Consider the following 15,837-nt stretch of genomic DNA (forward strand, 5'->3'; position numbering starts at 1 on the left):
GTCTCAGTGCTCAGTTATTTTTTATGCATTATCTCATTGAATCCTGATCTTTTGAAAAAGGTAGGGACTATAATTATCTCCATTTTACAGATAAGGAAATTGAGACCTAGAAACTATCCAAGACCATATAATAAGCATGGTTTGACTTTAGGCTGCATTTAATGCCATTATACTATTCATTTTATTTCATGCCTCAACTGCCTCTCATTTTTTTCTTGCCTTATTATTATTATTTTTTTTTACAGAAAAGGCTATAAGCATTTAAAATTTTCTTTACATAGCTGTCATAATGCATTTTTTATTTTGATAGAATATACATAAAATGTACTGTGGTACCATTTTAAAGTATACAGTTCGGGGGCATTCAGTACATTCATGATTTTCTGTAACTGTCACCACTATTTTCTTCTTCTTTTTCAAGATTCTTTTGAGTTTTCAGGACTCCTTGCAATTCTGTATGAATTTTAGGATCAGGTTTTCCATTTCTGCAAAACAAAAACACAAAACTTGTTTTCTTAAACTTCATACTCAGTTTGTTGATTGTGAATATATGCGGCTGCACCTGATTTTTGTATGTTGATCTTGTACCCTGCAACTTATGGATTCTTTAGGATTTTTCTGTATATACGATCATGTAATTTGTGAATAGTTTTATTGTTCCTTTTTTATTTGAATGCCCTTTTATTTATTTAACTTGCCTAATTGCTCTGATAGGGCTTTCAGTACTATGCTGAATAAAGGTTACTGAAACCGGCATCAGTGGTGTTGGAAGCAGTGAACAGGTCAAATTGGATAAAGCCAGTGTTGAAATGATTGACTGAGCCGTGATTCTTGGGGATAGAGGCTCTAGTGGGGTTGTGATGGAAGAGGTCAGGTGCCAGTGGGTCAGGGAGTGTGTGTGTGAGAGAGAGAGAGAGGGAGGGAGGGAGGGAGGGAATGAAGGAGGAAATAAAGAAGGAAAGAAGACAGAGCCTGCAGAAGATTTAGATAAAAAATGGTGAGTATGTTTTGAAGAAGAAAGGACTTGGTGGTAGCTTGAAGAAGTACACATATGAAGGCAGGTCTCTGATTTTGTTTTGTTCAGAGTCACCATAAGCATGTTCACGTGCAGAGGGAAAGGAGCCCGTGGAGAGCTAGTGTCTGATGGAGCAAGGTCCTAGAGTCGGGGATGGGGAGCTGGATTAGAATGGAGGGAAAAAGTTGGGGACATCTCATATTCAGAAATGAGAGAGGAATGCTATTTGCTTTAGCTATTATTTAATTTAAAGGATAATTTAAGGTTTACTTCTGTGTGCTCTTAATTCAAGGCTTTGTCTTTTACTTATTTGAATCTCAGAGGTGAACATCTAAGCTAAGGGGAAACAGTAGGGAGGTTTTCCAAAAAAATTTAAAGAGAACTATTGTATGACTGAGCAATCCCAGTTCTGGGTTTTTTCCAAAAGAAAACAAAAACGCTAATTCAAAAAGATAAACACACCGCTGTGCTCAAGGCAGCATTATTTACAGAAGCAAGATAAGAACGCAACCTGAGTGCCCATTGTTAGGTGAATGGATAAAGATGTGGTATATATTTACAGGTGGAGTATTACTCAGCTAAAAAAGAGAATGACATCTTGCCATTTATGACAACATCGATGGACCTAGAGGGTATTATGCTGAATGAAATAGGTCAGACAGAGAAAGACAAATACTGTATGGTTTCACTTGTATATAGAACTTAAAAAATAAAACAGATTTACAAGTGTATTAAAACAGAAACAGACTAACAGATACAGAGAACAAACTGGTGGTTACCATAGGGGAGTAAAGTCAGGGGAAAGGTGAAATTGGTGAGGGAGATTAAGAGGTTCACACTTCCAATAATAAAACAAGTAAGTCACAAGGATGTAACGTACAGCCTAGGGAATATAGGTAATAGGATGATAATCATTTTTTATGGTGACAGTTGGTAGCAAGTTACTATGGTGATCATTTTGTAGCATATAAAAATATTAAATTACCATGTTATACATATGAATGGAGAAGGCAGTAGCACCCCACTCCAGTACTCTTGCCTGGAAAATCCCATGGTAGGCTGCAGTCCATGGGGTCGCTAAGAGTCAGACACGACTGAGCGACTTCACTTTCACTTTTCACTTTCATGCCTTGGAGAAGGAAATGGCAACCGACTCCAGTATTCTTGCCTGGAGAATCCCAGGGATGGTGGAGCCTGGTGGGCTGCCGTCTATGGGGTCGCACGGAGTCAGACACGACTGAAGGGACTTAGCAGCATACATCTGAAATTAATATAATATTGAAAGTCAATTATATTTCAAATAAAAAAAGATAACTTGATCTGCTAGGGCTCTTCTGGCATTTTGTATCATCACAATAAGTTTTTCTCATGTATGTATTTTTTCCTGTTTAGTGTAAAATGTAGTGTATGACTCTTTGGAATTAAAAGGTAATCATGAGGCTTCCCTGGTAATCCAGTGGTTAAGACTCCACGCTTCTACTGCAGATGAGGCCAGGAAAAAAAAAAAAAAAGACATGTTTATCTTATATTATTTCTTTTGCATTTGAGATTCTATTTAAATGAATTTAAGATTAAAAAATAGATGGTTTGAGTTTTTTAGTCCAAGCCCTGATATCTGCTAGGGAATTTCTTAATAACAGTTTTCAGATATGATACCCACAAGATAATGTGTGTGAAGACAGTGACTAAAGATGTCAAGATTTGGATGAAGATTTTGTTGGTAAACCAGTGGCCGGAGAATTATCGTTCAGTTTGCAATGTTACTTTTTTTTTTCTGCAGTATTATTATTAAACCTTTTTTTTTAGACATCCATTATTTTTAAACAAAAGTAGAACGATGATTAGAGGAGAATTTGCTTCATGCTGTAAATGCTTGATGACTGTCTTCAGAAAGATTATTAAAGCTTTTTGTTTGGTGACTCTATGATCATTAACAGGACAACTGCTCTGTCTTACTGTTACCAAACCAAGAGTCCAGTGTTCAACTAATGGGTTGGTTTCTCAACTCACAGAGAAGTCATGTCTGATTGGTGATGCTCTGGGTTGTTTTTTTTTTTTTTTTTTTCCTGTTGATAGTGATCCACAGATAATTCTCAGAGTATGGTTCAATTTAATGCATACCAGATTTTTAAGTGTTGTGTAGGTCTAGCAGATGATTCGGATCTGAAATGCCAACAAGTGAGAGAGGGATTTAACACCCTAAAATGAGTGGTCTTGTATAGCTTTTTTCATGCTTTCTTTATTTTTGTAAGTTGGCTAGAGAGTTTTCACAGTTTGTTTTTGTTGAATAATAAAGAACATGTCTGGCCTTTGTCCCAGATTCCTGGCACAGAACTTCTAAAACTCTTAGAATTTCCCAAGTAATGGAAATATTTTTGTTATACATAAGCCCCCTTGGATCAGACTTCAGTTTATGTGAATGAGATGATTCAAAATGGGGCCTGGTCACCAGAAAAACCAACCATGTAATTAGGACATTGGAGCTTTGAGCCAGTCTGACCTCTGGGGAAAGTTGAGGGACTGGAGATTGAATTTAACGTTGTAGCCCATGATTCAGTCAATCGTATCTGTGGAATGAAACCCCAATAAAGCTCTGGACATGAAAGCGTGGCAGAACTTCCTGGTTGATGATACGCTGGGAAGGTGAAGCACCCTGATTCTGTGAGAAGAGACAGAGAAACTCTTCAGGGTCCTCCCAGACTGTGCTGTCTGTGTATCTTCATTTAGCTACTACTGCTTTGTATCCTTTATAATAAAACCGTAATAATAGGTATGTGCTTGCTTGTGTGTGTTCAGTCATCTAACTCTTTGTGACTCCGTGGACTGTAGCCCGCCAGGCTCCTCTGTCCATGGAATTTTCCAGGCAAGAATACTAGGGTGGGTTGCCATTTCCTTCTCCAGGGGATCATCCCAACCCAGGGATCAAACCCGCATCTCCTGTGTCTCCTGCATTCTCAGGTGGATTCTTTACCCACTGAACTATCAGGGAAACCCCCAGGAACAGGTGTGTGTGAGTGCGTGCTCAGTCATATCTGATTCTTTGCGACCCCATGGACTGTGGCCTGCCAGGCTCCCCTGTACGTGGAGTTTTTCAGGCAAGAATACTGGAGTAGGTTGCCATCTCCTAAAGTCCTGTGAGTTGTTGTAGCAAATCAAACCTGAGAGTTGTGGGAACCTGTGAATTCGTAACCAGTTGGTTAGACATGTTGGTGGCCCAGGACCACTGAAGTGCAGTGGTCCCAGCTGGAGTAAGGGCAGTCTTGTTGGGGACCATGTCCCTGAAATGTGGACTCTGGTGCTACTCTGAGGGTTAGCATCAGAATTGTATTGAAGTTTACCAGTTGGTGTCAGAATAGTTTTATATTCCTGTTACAATTCAACTTAAATTAGTGGCCAGATGTGAGTTGATGAGGTGATATACCCAAGAAGGGGGGCATGGCTTTTAGTCCTTTCTGGCCCAACTAGGGCCTCATTCATTCAGTCCATCTACGTTTAGTGTCTGTGTATGACAAGGTCTGTGCCAGACAAAAGGTGGTAGGAACGTCCCCATACTTATTCCTTAGGAGTTTTTAATGTAATGTAGTAGACACATGGGATTTTTGCATTCTGTGGTAGAGAAGGAATCTCAGCTCTTGGATTGGCATTTTCATTCTTTGGCAGGACACTGGGGCTGGGTTAGAGATGGGTTTTCTAGGCAGTGGGTACTTTAGGACCAGAGAGATGTCCAGAGGATGGGGACAGGGGGTTGTGGGTGCCAATGGTTGTTTCAGAATAAATGACTGTTTGCTGGCTGGATGTGTGTATTAGGGCAGTGTTTTTGGAGAGAGGTTAAAATGGACCACTGTATCAGAATTTCTCTGTCCCCTGGCTCCCCTGTCCCCTCCCAGGAATGCTGGTTTTCTTTTCTACCCTTTTTTTAGTGATGAAACGTGTCGATGGACAGTAGTAAAATGAAGAGTGTAATATCCCCCATCGTCTCTTTATCCCCAACTCTGTTAACTCTTGGGCGGTGACTTGATTTATAGTGTTTGCTAATTTCTCTTGGGGAGTCTTTACCCATGTATTTACTATACCAGTATCAAGCTACCACACAATTTCACTGAACAAGAAGTTAGATACAGATTTTCAGAATCAGTTCTCCTGACCCCAGCTCGTGACTCAGACCACCTTCCTCTTTTATTACTTTTTTAAATATCAAAAATAATTTTATCCATAAGTATTTAGGTTTATGTTCCTCAGGACTAGTTCTAAAAATATATCCACAAAACTTTCACCATATCTAAAATAAACAATAATTCATTAATATCTAAAATTCAATCTCTATTGACACTTCTCCACACATCTTTAGATAAGGTCAAGAATTACATTTGACTGCCTTATCTTTTAAGCCTCTTTTAGTCTGTAGGATCTTTCTTGATCTCTCTCGTTTTCTTTGAAGACTATTTGTAGAATAAAGTTTATTTTATAGAGTTTTGCTGATTGCATCCCCATGATGTTTGCATCAAAGTTCCCCATCCCCTGTTTTTCCTCTCATTTCATAATTGGCACTAGAGCAGTGGTTTTCAAATGAGGTTCCAGGATCAGTAATATCAGCATCATCTGGGAAACTTATTAGAAATACAGATTCTTAGCTTCACTCCAGGCCTGTTGAATCAGAAACTCTGAAGAAGAGGCCTTCAGTCTTCTCAATGATTCTGGTGTATCCTAAAGTTTGAGGACCACTGCTACATCAGCTTGATCAGATTCTGGTTTGTCTCTCGCCCATCTCACTGCCTTACCCTCACCAACAATGGTAGGTGTCAGGGAGATGCAGTAGAATGAGGAAGGGACAGACAGGAAAGGTGAGCTGCCAGCCTCCCAGGGAGTGAGGAGCACGGCCGCGCTGCGTCTGGTGTCTGAGTTCTACTCAGGAGGAAGTTTTACTGTCCAGTGGGTACCTCCAACAGTGCTTTATCAGACAGACTGCCTTGATCATGAAGAACATTTATTTCTGAATTTGCTGACCTCCAATGCTTAGAAACATCTCTTTATTTTGTATCTTACAAAGTCTCACTATGCAGAGAGTTACCCTCTTCATGTTACTTAGTTTCTACAGGTGGTCAGCATGAATACTTTTTAGACTTCTCTCATTGCTGTAGAAAAATACAAATGTTCCAACTTTGCCTGCTTCCTTTCCAACTGACTTCCTTTAGTTTAGTTCATTAAATGTATTATAATTTCACCCCACAAAATCAAGATGAGCTCAGTCACAAAAGTGGCAAAGTGGTAGAAACAGTTATAAAGTAGTTAAGACTTTTTAAAAAGGTCATTCCATGTAAAAATTTTTTTTCTAATTAAATGAAAAAGAAGTGCTGGTCGTTGGGGATGAGAGTCTTCAAGAAAGAAGGTTAAATGGAGCGTGTCTGTAAAAAGGTAGAGCACACGTGCTCTGGTCCGGCTCCATTTTTTGGTCGCATCCCTAACCTCAGCACTTCCTTCATTGTCCGTCTCAGGCCAGAAAGTGGCTGTCCTGTGCCCAGACTGCAGGCTCTCACTTCTTCACCAAGTAGGCTTAGGAATCAACTCCACTAGATTTGAGTATTTATGGAGTGTTTGTTGACCTTATATAGAAATTCTACTTAATAGCGTATTTGAACAAATTGAACAGGATAGATTGAGAGTACTAAGGTGCCTTTCTGCTCTCACATAATCACATAATCATCAACTGCCCAATTTCATATAATAAAGAACTTTTTATCTAATTGAACCTTCTTTCAGGTTCCTCCTCCAAAGCTGTTTCCCTAAACATTTGTCTTCCAGAAAAGTATTTGGTGATGCGGGGAGAGAAGGAAATAGAAGCAGAGGTACATCACCATTATACTAAAAGTCGTGTGGGGAGTCAAATTTGATTCTGTTGGGCTACAGTTTCATAAGCCAGGTCTTAAAGAATTTCAGGTATCTCAGATTTTGCTCCTAGTAGCATGAACACTAATTCTGGCCTTAAAGGAATGAAAAGAAATGGTAGCAGAGTGGAAGCTAATGAAACAGTTGAACAATGAATTATATTTTCTTATTCGGATAGTGGTTTTTGTCACATCTCCTCCTACTGGATATGTGATACATTGTTCAAAGCAAATGAGGATGTTCAGGATAAGCCATTATTTAATCAGTGAGAATGAATATGCCCCTGCAGATGTTTTCACAAATATTTAGATAAACATTTTAACTTTAGTGTTTCTAAAGAAAAATAAATGATCAAAGTAACTTCTACCTATTATCAGTAATTGTAACAGATAATCCTTTGAAGAACAAAGATTCAAGGCCAGCAAGAAAGCAGTTATTGTAAAGTCCAGACTGGCTTACTGATCATGGACTTGAGAACTGTTTCTCAGCATCAAGTCACAGAGGAGAGGAGAGAGTATTTTTTTTTTTTTAAGATGATAGTGAATAAAAATTTGTTAGCTCTTCAGAAATAAGGATTTTTAGCAGTAATAAATAAAACTTTACATCAGTCATTAGAAATGCAAATCAAAACCATGATGAGATACTACTTTATACCCACTGTTATAACAGTAAAAAAGTATTAACAAGTGTTGACCAAGATATGGAAGAACTGGAACCCTCCCATCCTGCTAGTAGGAGTGGAAAATGGAAAACAGTCTGGCCGTTCCTCAAAAACTTAAGTATGGAGTTACCATGCAACCCACCAATTTCACTCCTAGATGTATACGCAAGAGAAGTGAAAACGTGTGAAATGTGTATACATGAAGGTTCATAGTAATGCTATTCTTAATAGCCAAAAAGTGGAGAAAACCCAGGTGTTCACCAGCTGGTGAATGGATAGATGAATGTGGTATATCCATGCAGTGGAACTGTCTGACAACAAAAAGAAATGAAGTACTAAAAGGTGCTGTGAAAGGCCACATATTGTATTCTGCTTATACAAAATGTCCAGAAAAGGCAAATCTATAGAGACAGTAAATTACTGGTTGCCTAGGGCCAAGGGGATTGGGTGGAATGGGGAGGGAGTGCTAATGGATATAGGGTTTCTTTTTGAGGTGTGGAAAAAGATCTAAAATTGATTATAGTAATGGAGACACAATTTTTTGAATATACTAACAACCGTTGCATACTATAAATGGTTAACTATGTGATATGTGGATTATATCTCAATAAGGCTATCACATTAAGAAAAATAAAGCTTTTTTTTTTTTCTTCCCATCTTATCTCTAGCTATTGCAATCCCAGGCCCCCCCTGAGAGGTTAAGCTGTCAAGTACAGTTATGGTTACTTCTGTTTTTCTTTATATTGACTCAGTCTTTATACTTAAAATGAACTTAAGTAGGGGAAAAAAAAAAGTTTTTAAAAGAACTGTTAATGCTGATCTTAGAAAAGTACTCAGTTTTGGACCAGGTTCATCAGTAAATTTTGATTAGTTGGTAAGTACTAATATTTGATAAACTGAATTAGTCTCATGTCAAGATTCCAAATGCAGATTTCTACCGGGGGCTCTAAACGTCATTTAAAAAGACATTTTAGACATTTCAAGAAGGAAGGTGCATTCAGACAGTTACAGTGATGTGAGTGTTACCTGGTGGCATTCCCGGGCTGATTTGGATGTTGTCCTTCCATGGCTGAGAGCATGGGCTATGAAGGTGAGAGTGCCTGCGCTCAGTCTGGTTCCACCTTTGTTAGTAGAATGAGTTATTTAACCTTTCTTGCCTTAGATTCTTTATCTAAGTGTAATAGCACCTCATAAGTTTATGTACTTAATGACTTCATAAATATGATAGTACCTCATAAAGTTTGTATCAGAGTTAAGTGACTTAATAACCATGAAGTGTTCAGGGCAGATCTTGGCACATAACTTTATTTTTTTTTCTTGACCAAGACGCATGTGGGATCTTAGTTCCCTGACCAGGGATCAAATTGGGAGTGCAGAGTCTTAACCACTGGACCTCCAGGGAAGTCCCTTCCTGGCACGTAAATGTTATATGTTTTTATTTATTTTCATCTCCATAATTTCCAGCATTGTTTGTTATCTGGATCAGCAGAATTTCCTTTGGCTTCTGCATTGACTTAAGATTAGGTTTTTTTAGATATATATCTGAAGAAAACGGAAACATTACTTTGGAAAGATACATACGCCTCTGTGTTCACAGCAGCATTCTTTACATTAGCCAAGATACAGAAGCAACCTGAGTGTCCATCAGCCAATGAATGCAGATAAAGACGTGGTGCAGGGACTTCCCTGGTGGTTGAGTGGTTAAGACTGTATTCTCTCGTGTAGGGAACATAGGTTCCATTTTTGGTTGGGGAACTAAGATCCCACATGAATCATGAACCAAAAAAAAAACCAGATGTGATGTATACGTACACATACACACACCCAGTGGAATATTAGCCATAAAAATGAGTGAAACCTTGTCATTTGCAGTAGCATGGATGGACCTGGAAGGTATTATGCTCAGTGGAAAAAGTCAGACTGAGAGGGAAATATGGTATGTTTTAGCTTATATGTGAAATCTAAAAAATAAAGCAAATGAATAAATATAAAAAACAGAAACAGACTCACAGATATAGAGAATTGGTGGTTACCAGTGGGGAGAGGGCTGAGGGAGGAGGGGCAAGATAGGGGAAGGGAATTAAGAGGTACAGACTACTAGGTATAAAGTAAATAAGATATGAGGATGTAATGTGTGGCCCAAGGAGTATAGCCAATGTTTTGCAGCAACTTTAAATGGATATAGTCTATAAAATTTATTGAATCATTGTGTTACACAGTTGAAAGTGAAAGTCGCTCAGTTGTGTCCGATTCTTTGAGAGTCCGTGGAATTCTCCAGGCCAGAATACTGGAGTGGGTAGCCTTTCCCTTCTCCAGGGGATCTTCCCAACCTGGGTATCAAACCCAGGTCTCCCTCATTGCAGGAGGATTCTTTACCAGCTGAGCCACAAGGGAAGTCCATTATACAGCTGAAACTAATGTAATATTGTAAAGCAACTATACTTCAGTTTGAAAAAGATTAGCTTTGTCTGTAAGTGGCAAAAAATTCAGGACAAGTAGAACAGGGGGCTTCGTGAGGTTAGGGATCCATGTCCTGCTACTTGGTAAGCCTTTTCCTATTCTTTTCCAGAGTTGAAAGACAAAGGGTAATTAAAACACATAAAATTCGTAGTGTAAGTTTGCTAAGGTAAAATAAATCCCAGGAGAAATAGCCAAAAGAGTTGATGCAGTTGCCCCTGGGGAGCAGGAATTGCAAGTAGGGAGAGATGGATTAGAAGAGGGCTCTGTTTTATTGATGTTTTCTTCGTTATAGCCTTATAGTACTAACTGGCTTTTAAATTTATGACATGTTAAAGTTTGATTTTTAGAAAATTAGGGTTATTTCATATAATGATTGTCAAACTTTTTTCTAACTTAACAGTATATCTACCTTGAAGGTCTCCCTGGCAGTTCATGTAGGTCTGTGGCATCCTAAATTTTAATGTGTGCGTAGAAGTTCATACTCTAGCTATACTAGTATTTCCTTAACTTCTTTTTCTAGACAACTTTTATTTTCACTTTTTCTGTTACCTAAAATACTATAGTGATTATAGTATTACATATAGTATTTTATATACATATATAAAACATATTCTTAAAAGTGGAATTATTGCTAGGTCAAAGGCAGTTCACAGTAAAAGTTTTGACAGAAACTGCCAGATTTTCTTCCAAAATTTTGAGATCACTCTGATGACTGTGTGGGGGATAGATTGATGTAGAGCGAAATGGGCTGTGGGAAGACAGGTTTGGAGGCTGTTGCAATCATCCTGGCAAGAAATGATGCCCTTCAGACTGGGGTGGATATGGAGAAAGGTAGACTGATTGAAGAAACAAGAGTGGGTGGGAGAGCAGATGGAATTGTTAATGAAGCAGATGTGAGCAATGAACGAAAGGAAGGAGTCAGGATGATTCAGGTGGACCCGTGACATCAATTACAGTTGTCATGTGAGATGAAACTTGCTTGCCATGACCAGATTAGATGAATTCATAAATGCTTTGCCACGCTGACATTTTATAACTTGGGGGTCCATGACAGCACCCTTATTTATAGACTGAATGAAGCGCATATTGAATACTTTTTCTTTTATAATTGTAGATGTATAACTTCAGTTGATGTTGTTACGGAGCAAACATTGAGTTTATCACTAAATGTTATAGATTTTAATCTTCTGTAAATCGTTAGACTCCTTTTATTTTCCTTCTGTCTGCAGCAACACATCTGACCAGTGCACTACCTCCTTCCACCAGCTGTAGTCAAGAGTGATCTTTATAAAATCCAGTCTGTGATGACTGACTCCCTTTGCTCCAGTTTCTTCATATTGAACAGAAATGCTGTGTCCACAGCTGATCCACTCACAGGGATCATTTCCAAGTGGTTCTCTCCAACTTCACTTTGTCTGGGGGTGTCTGAGCCCCCATCCTCTTTCCGTTGGTCTCACAGGTGTTCAAGACTGGGGGGAAGTAGAGAGCCCTCAGGTGGGGAATCAGTGGAGCAAAGGGATGGATATTCTATACTAGAAGACTTTGCTGCCACTCCCTAGTATTGGAATAGGGAATCCTTTCTTTCTTCTTCTCTCAACTGGTACTTCATCTCTCATTAAGCCTTGGCCACTCTGCTCCATATATTCCCTTCTGGTTTTGCAGTCATATCCAAGGGAATCTTTTTCAGGTTAAATCTTTGTTCCTCCTCTTCTCCCCCAGCTGAACAAAAAAGAAAAGATATTGCGATAACCATAGTTTATTACTTCTGAATATGGCTCTGCCACAGGTTGGCTTCCAAAATGACCCTTGCCCACTTCTTCTCCCTCGTCTCTGTGTTCCTCTCCCACATTGCTCATGCCGTACCATACGCCTTTCATTTCCCCAAATCCTAAGTCCACTCAGCTTCCATCCCAACCATGCCTAGACCTGACTATAGGCCCAGGCCTTCCTGGGCTTTCTGTAGGCACTCTTCCTGTGTGCTCACAGAACACTCTGTACTCGCCTTTGTTGTAGTATCAGTAGATATCACATCCTTATGGTGATAATTATTGGTCATTTTTAGATAGCTCCTAAGATCTTTGTTGGGCCTTCCTTGTGCTCAGCTGGTAAAGAATCTGCCTGCAATGCAGGAGACCTGGGTTTGATACCTGGTTTGGGAAGATCCCCTGGAGAAGGGAAAGGCTACCCACTCCAGTATTCTGGCCTGGAGAATTCCATGAACTGTATAGTCCATGGGATTGAAAAGAGTCGGACATGATTGAGCGACTTTCACTTTCAAGATCTTTGTGGGCAGGGGCCATATCTGAATCACTTTTATTCATATTTCCCCACTAGATCGCACAGTGCCTGTCATAGAAGGGCTCAGTAATTATTTGTTGAATGAATGAATATGTTTTTGGCACCAACCAATATTGAATTTATTGATTTTCATAAAGCCAATATTGATTTTTATTTAGCTCAAGGATAGAGGAAATAATACAGAAGAATAATATAAGGAAAATTGTGATTTTGGAAGAGGCTACTTTAATTATAGTTGGAAGCCAGGTTGCAAAAGCCTCAAAAAAAAAGAAAAAAAAAAGTGGTCAGCTCACAAAACAGTTCATTTGAGAAGTTTGATATTGGAGGGAAGTATTTATGTGCATGATATAGCTAGAGGCGCAGCAGGGTCTGCTAGGAGTTCTCTCTGGGTAGATTGTGGGAAGATGGATATCAGATGTTGGACAGACTAGAGAAATAGTTCAATGGGATGGACTTCATTATCATCATATAGTCACAGGTACTGGCAGAAACTACCATACCAGGGCAAACATACTGTTGGAGTTTTTGCTCTAAACCTCAATGACCATGTACCTTGTTCAACCAGCACAAGATTCTAGAAAGAAAAAGTGAAGAAAGGATAGCAGCATTCTTTCCCTCTTCTGACGCTCAGAGAAAGCAGAATTAAGTTGTGTGAACTCATGGAAGATACTTTATCTTTTCTCTTTTCCTTCTCTTTTCTTAATTGTGAACCAAGAGTGAGTCCTATAGTTTACTGATTGGGTCTCAGAACCCTAACTGGGTTGTGCTCAGTTGCTTCAGTCGTGTCCGACTCTTTGCGACCCCACTGACCGTAGCCTGCCAGGCTCCTCTGTCCGTGGGATTTTCCTGGCAGGAATACTGGAGTGGGTTGCCGTTTCCTTCTCCAGGGGATCTTCACAACTCGGGGATCAAACCTGAGTCTCCGTGCCTCCTGCACGGCAGATGGATTCTTTACCATTGAGCCATTAGCCAGCACTTTTTCTTGGGCTTCTCTTGCTTCACTGAGTGGTCCTCCCCTGACACCCTACTTCTCCCTCATCTGTTTCCAGGCACCCTGGGATATTTCTCCAGTCCAAAAACCTTCTTGCCTTTGGGGCTTTCCTCAAGCTTTGCCCAGAGATGCACTTTCACCCCCTGGCCTATGAGGGCCCACGCAGCACAATGTCACCCTTTGGTGGCAGCCCTTCCTGGCAGTCTCCATGTTGTGATTAACCGTGCTGAAGGGCCTGCCCTGACAGCTGCTCTGTATTCCACTTTTGAGATTTGCTATGCTGTGCTATGTTATAGTAGGCCGAGGTCCCCCAGACACAAGGCCCTCGTTAACGTCCTTCTTCTGTTCTCTGCCTCTGCACGCAGCTGGTGCTGCTAACATCCTACCAGCCTGGCTTTGAGTGTGCCTATTTGCCTTCCCCGGAGTCGCAGAGTCTTTCGTCCTGAGCTGTAGTAGTGTTAGTCGCTAGTCGTGTCTGACTCTTTGGGACCCCACGGACTGTAGCCTGCCAGGCTCCTCTCTCCATGGAATTCTGCAGGCCATTCCCTTCTCCAGAGGATCTTCCCAACCCAGGGATTAAACCCAGGTCTCCTGCATTACACATAGATTCCTTACTGTCTGAGCTACAGGGTTCTGCCCTGCCCTAATCGTGGTTGGGTTTTGTTCTCCAGGCTTTTGTGCCATTTCCTGCCATGGGAAAATTCTGTTATCTTGTCTATCATATTTCAATTTAAGAGAGACTTTGGGAAATGTTTTCAAATTCTCCAGATGTTCTTAATATTTACCACATAAAATATTCTGCATGCTCAAAGAACCATGTTTTAATTTTCAGAGTATGTCTGTGTTTAGGAGTTCATTTAATCAGTAATAATGATTTTTAGTTTCCATTGAGACTGCATTGGTTAATATTTTTGAGGCGCATGTTTTCAGATCAGATAACCTAAATTTTAAGTTTTCCTACTCCCTATCAGTATTTGTTTATGATAGAAAAGGAGAGCATTTTAGGCATTGTTTTCTGCTGGAAGATTTTCTCAGATTTACACTGGTTGAATACTTGGATTCACATAAAGTCTGATCTGCTGTGTTTTGAGCTCTCTAAGCAGTGGTGAAATTAGAATGGGTGGTCTCTGACTGCTGTAGTTACTGACTGCATCCTCTGTGTGCCTTGGCATTGTTATCTTCTTCCAACTGCAGCTGTTTCCACTGACCCTATAAAAGTTTTTAAGATGTGTACTAATTTAAAGTTAAATAACACATAGATTTATTAGGCAGCATGTCTGTGCCCATTTTGTTTACCTTTTCATCCAGCTAGTGATCCATTCGAGCTAAATGCCTTAAGTCTCTTGTTTTTAATTACATTTTACACTGCAAGTCAATTTTTTTTTTTTAAACACTTGAACTCTTTCAGTTTGTGGGAATGCTTTAGGAATTTTAAAAACTAATTTTGTCTTTTTTTTGCATGATAGATGGAAGTAGTGATTTTAACTTCACATTTAAAATTTTTGATTCCTTCTTTATGTCTTTGTTTTAAACATACAGTTCTTATTTTATGATAGGTCTATAATTTTTCTGTCTAGCCCTTTGAGGTATCCCGATAGCACCCATGCTAATTTGTTTCACTATGTGCTTTATAATTTCAGGTTGTATACTAATATTTGGTGGGGTTTTAATTATGGAAACCCCATGAGGCCTGGATTGAGGGCTTATGCTGGTGTATTTTCATCTGTTTACTGAGTGATGAGACGTGTATTTTCAAACGATCAAAGTTAACTCTCCCGCATTGCTCAAGCTTCATAAAATCAGGGATTTTTTTTGTTCACTAATGTTTTCTAAATTGTCTACTACAGTGCAAGGCATATACTAGGTACTTTGCTTGTATTTTTAATCCACTCTTTTATTGAGGAAGTAGTGACAGATTATTGTAGATACTTTTAGGAACCACTGGGATTTTCTTTTGATTATTGGCCTATTTGTTCCGGTAACATACCTTTGACCCTGTGCTATGCAAAATGATAATTCTAATCCTATAAGATGAGCATTTCCCTCCTTCCTGGGTCTATATTTGTTTCAGAAACTTTGCATTAGAGTTTGGCTCTCAGAGCCATCTTCAATTTCTTTTTCAGTAACCCTCAAATTTCTGTTTTTTGGAGATTAATAAGGCATATTCTGTATGTTTTTTAAAAATAAAATTAATCAGATTAATCTTCAAAGATAGAAAACCCCACCTTGTTCAGATGATATAGTTCAGTAGTAAGAATTCAGATAACCATCAAACACAAGGAATGATATAGGTGAGAAGCAGGAAAAATTAGCAAAAAGAAAAAAATTTTTTTAACTGAAAGACATGTGATACAGTTTTCTAATTAATACACTGACCATGGGTGGAGAAAACCCATCCATATTGAAAGGGAGTATAACTTCATGGTTCATTTTTTTATTTTTAGTGTAATACTCATTAAATTATTTTAAAAGGAAATGTAAATCCTATTAGTTAGCAGGTCTTGTAATTATTTTTAAAAGAAGAATATT

The 15,837-nt window shown here is 39.1% G+C and overlaps 1 protein-coding gene across 1 annotated transcript in view; it reads left to right on the forward strand.

Moving 5' to 3' along the window:
- The window catches only part of PRKAR2A (protein kinase cAMP-dependent type II regulatory subunit alpha), a 65,672-nt gene that overhangs the window by 8,110 nt on the left and 41,725 nt on the right, over positions 1-15,837 (forward strand). The gene's annotated exons all lie outside the window — the stretch shown is intronic.

The sequence above is a fragment of the Capra hircus genome, chromosome 22 (genome assembly GCF_001704415.2).
Source record: "Capra hircus breed San Clemente chromosome 22, ASM170441v1, whole genome shotgun sequence".
NCBI lineage: Eukaryota > Metazoa > Chordata > Mammalia > Artiodactyla > Bovidae > Capra > Capra hircus.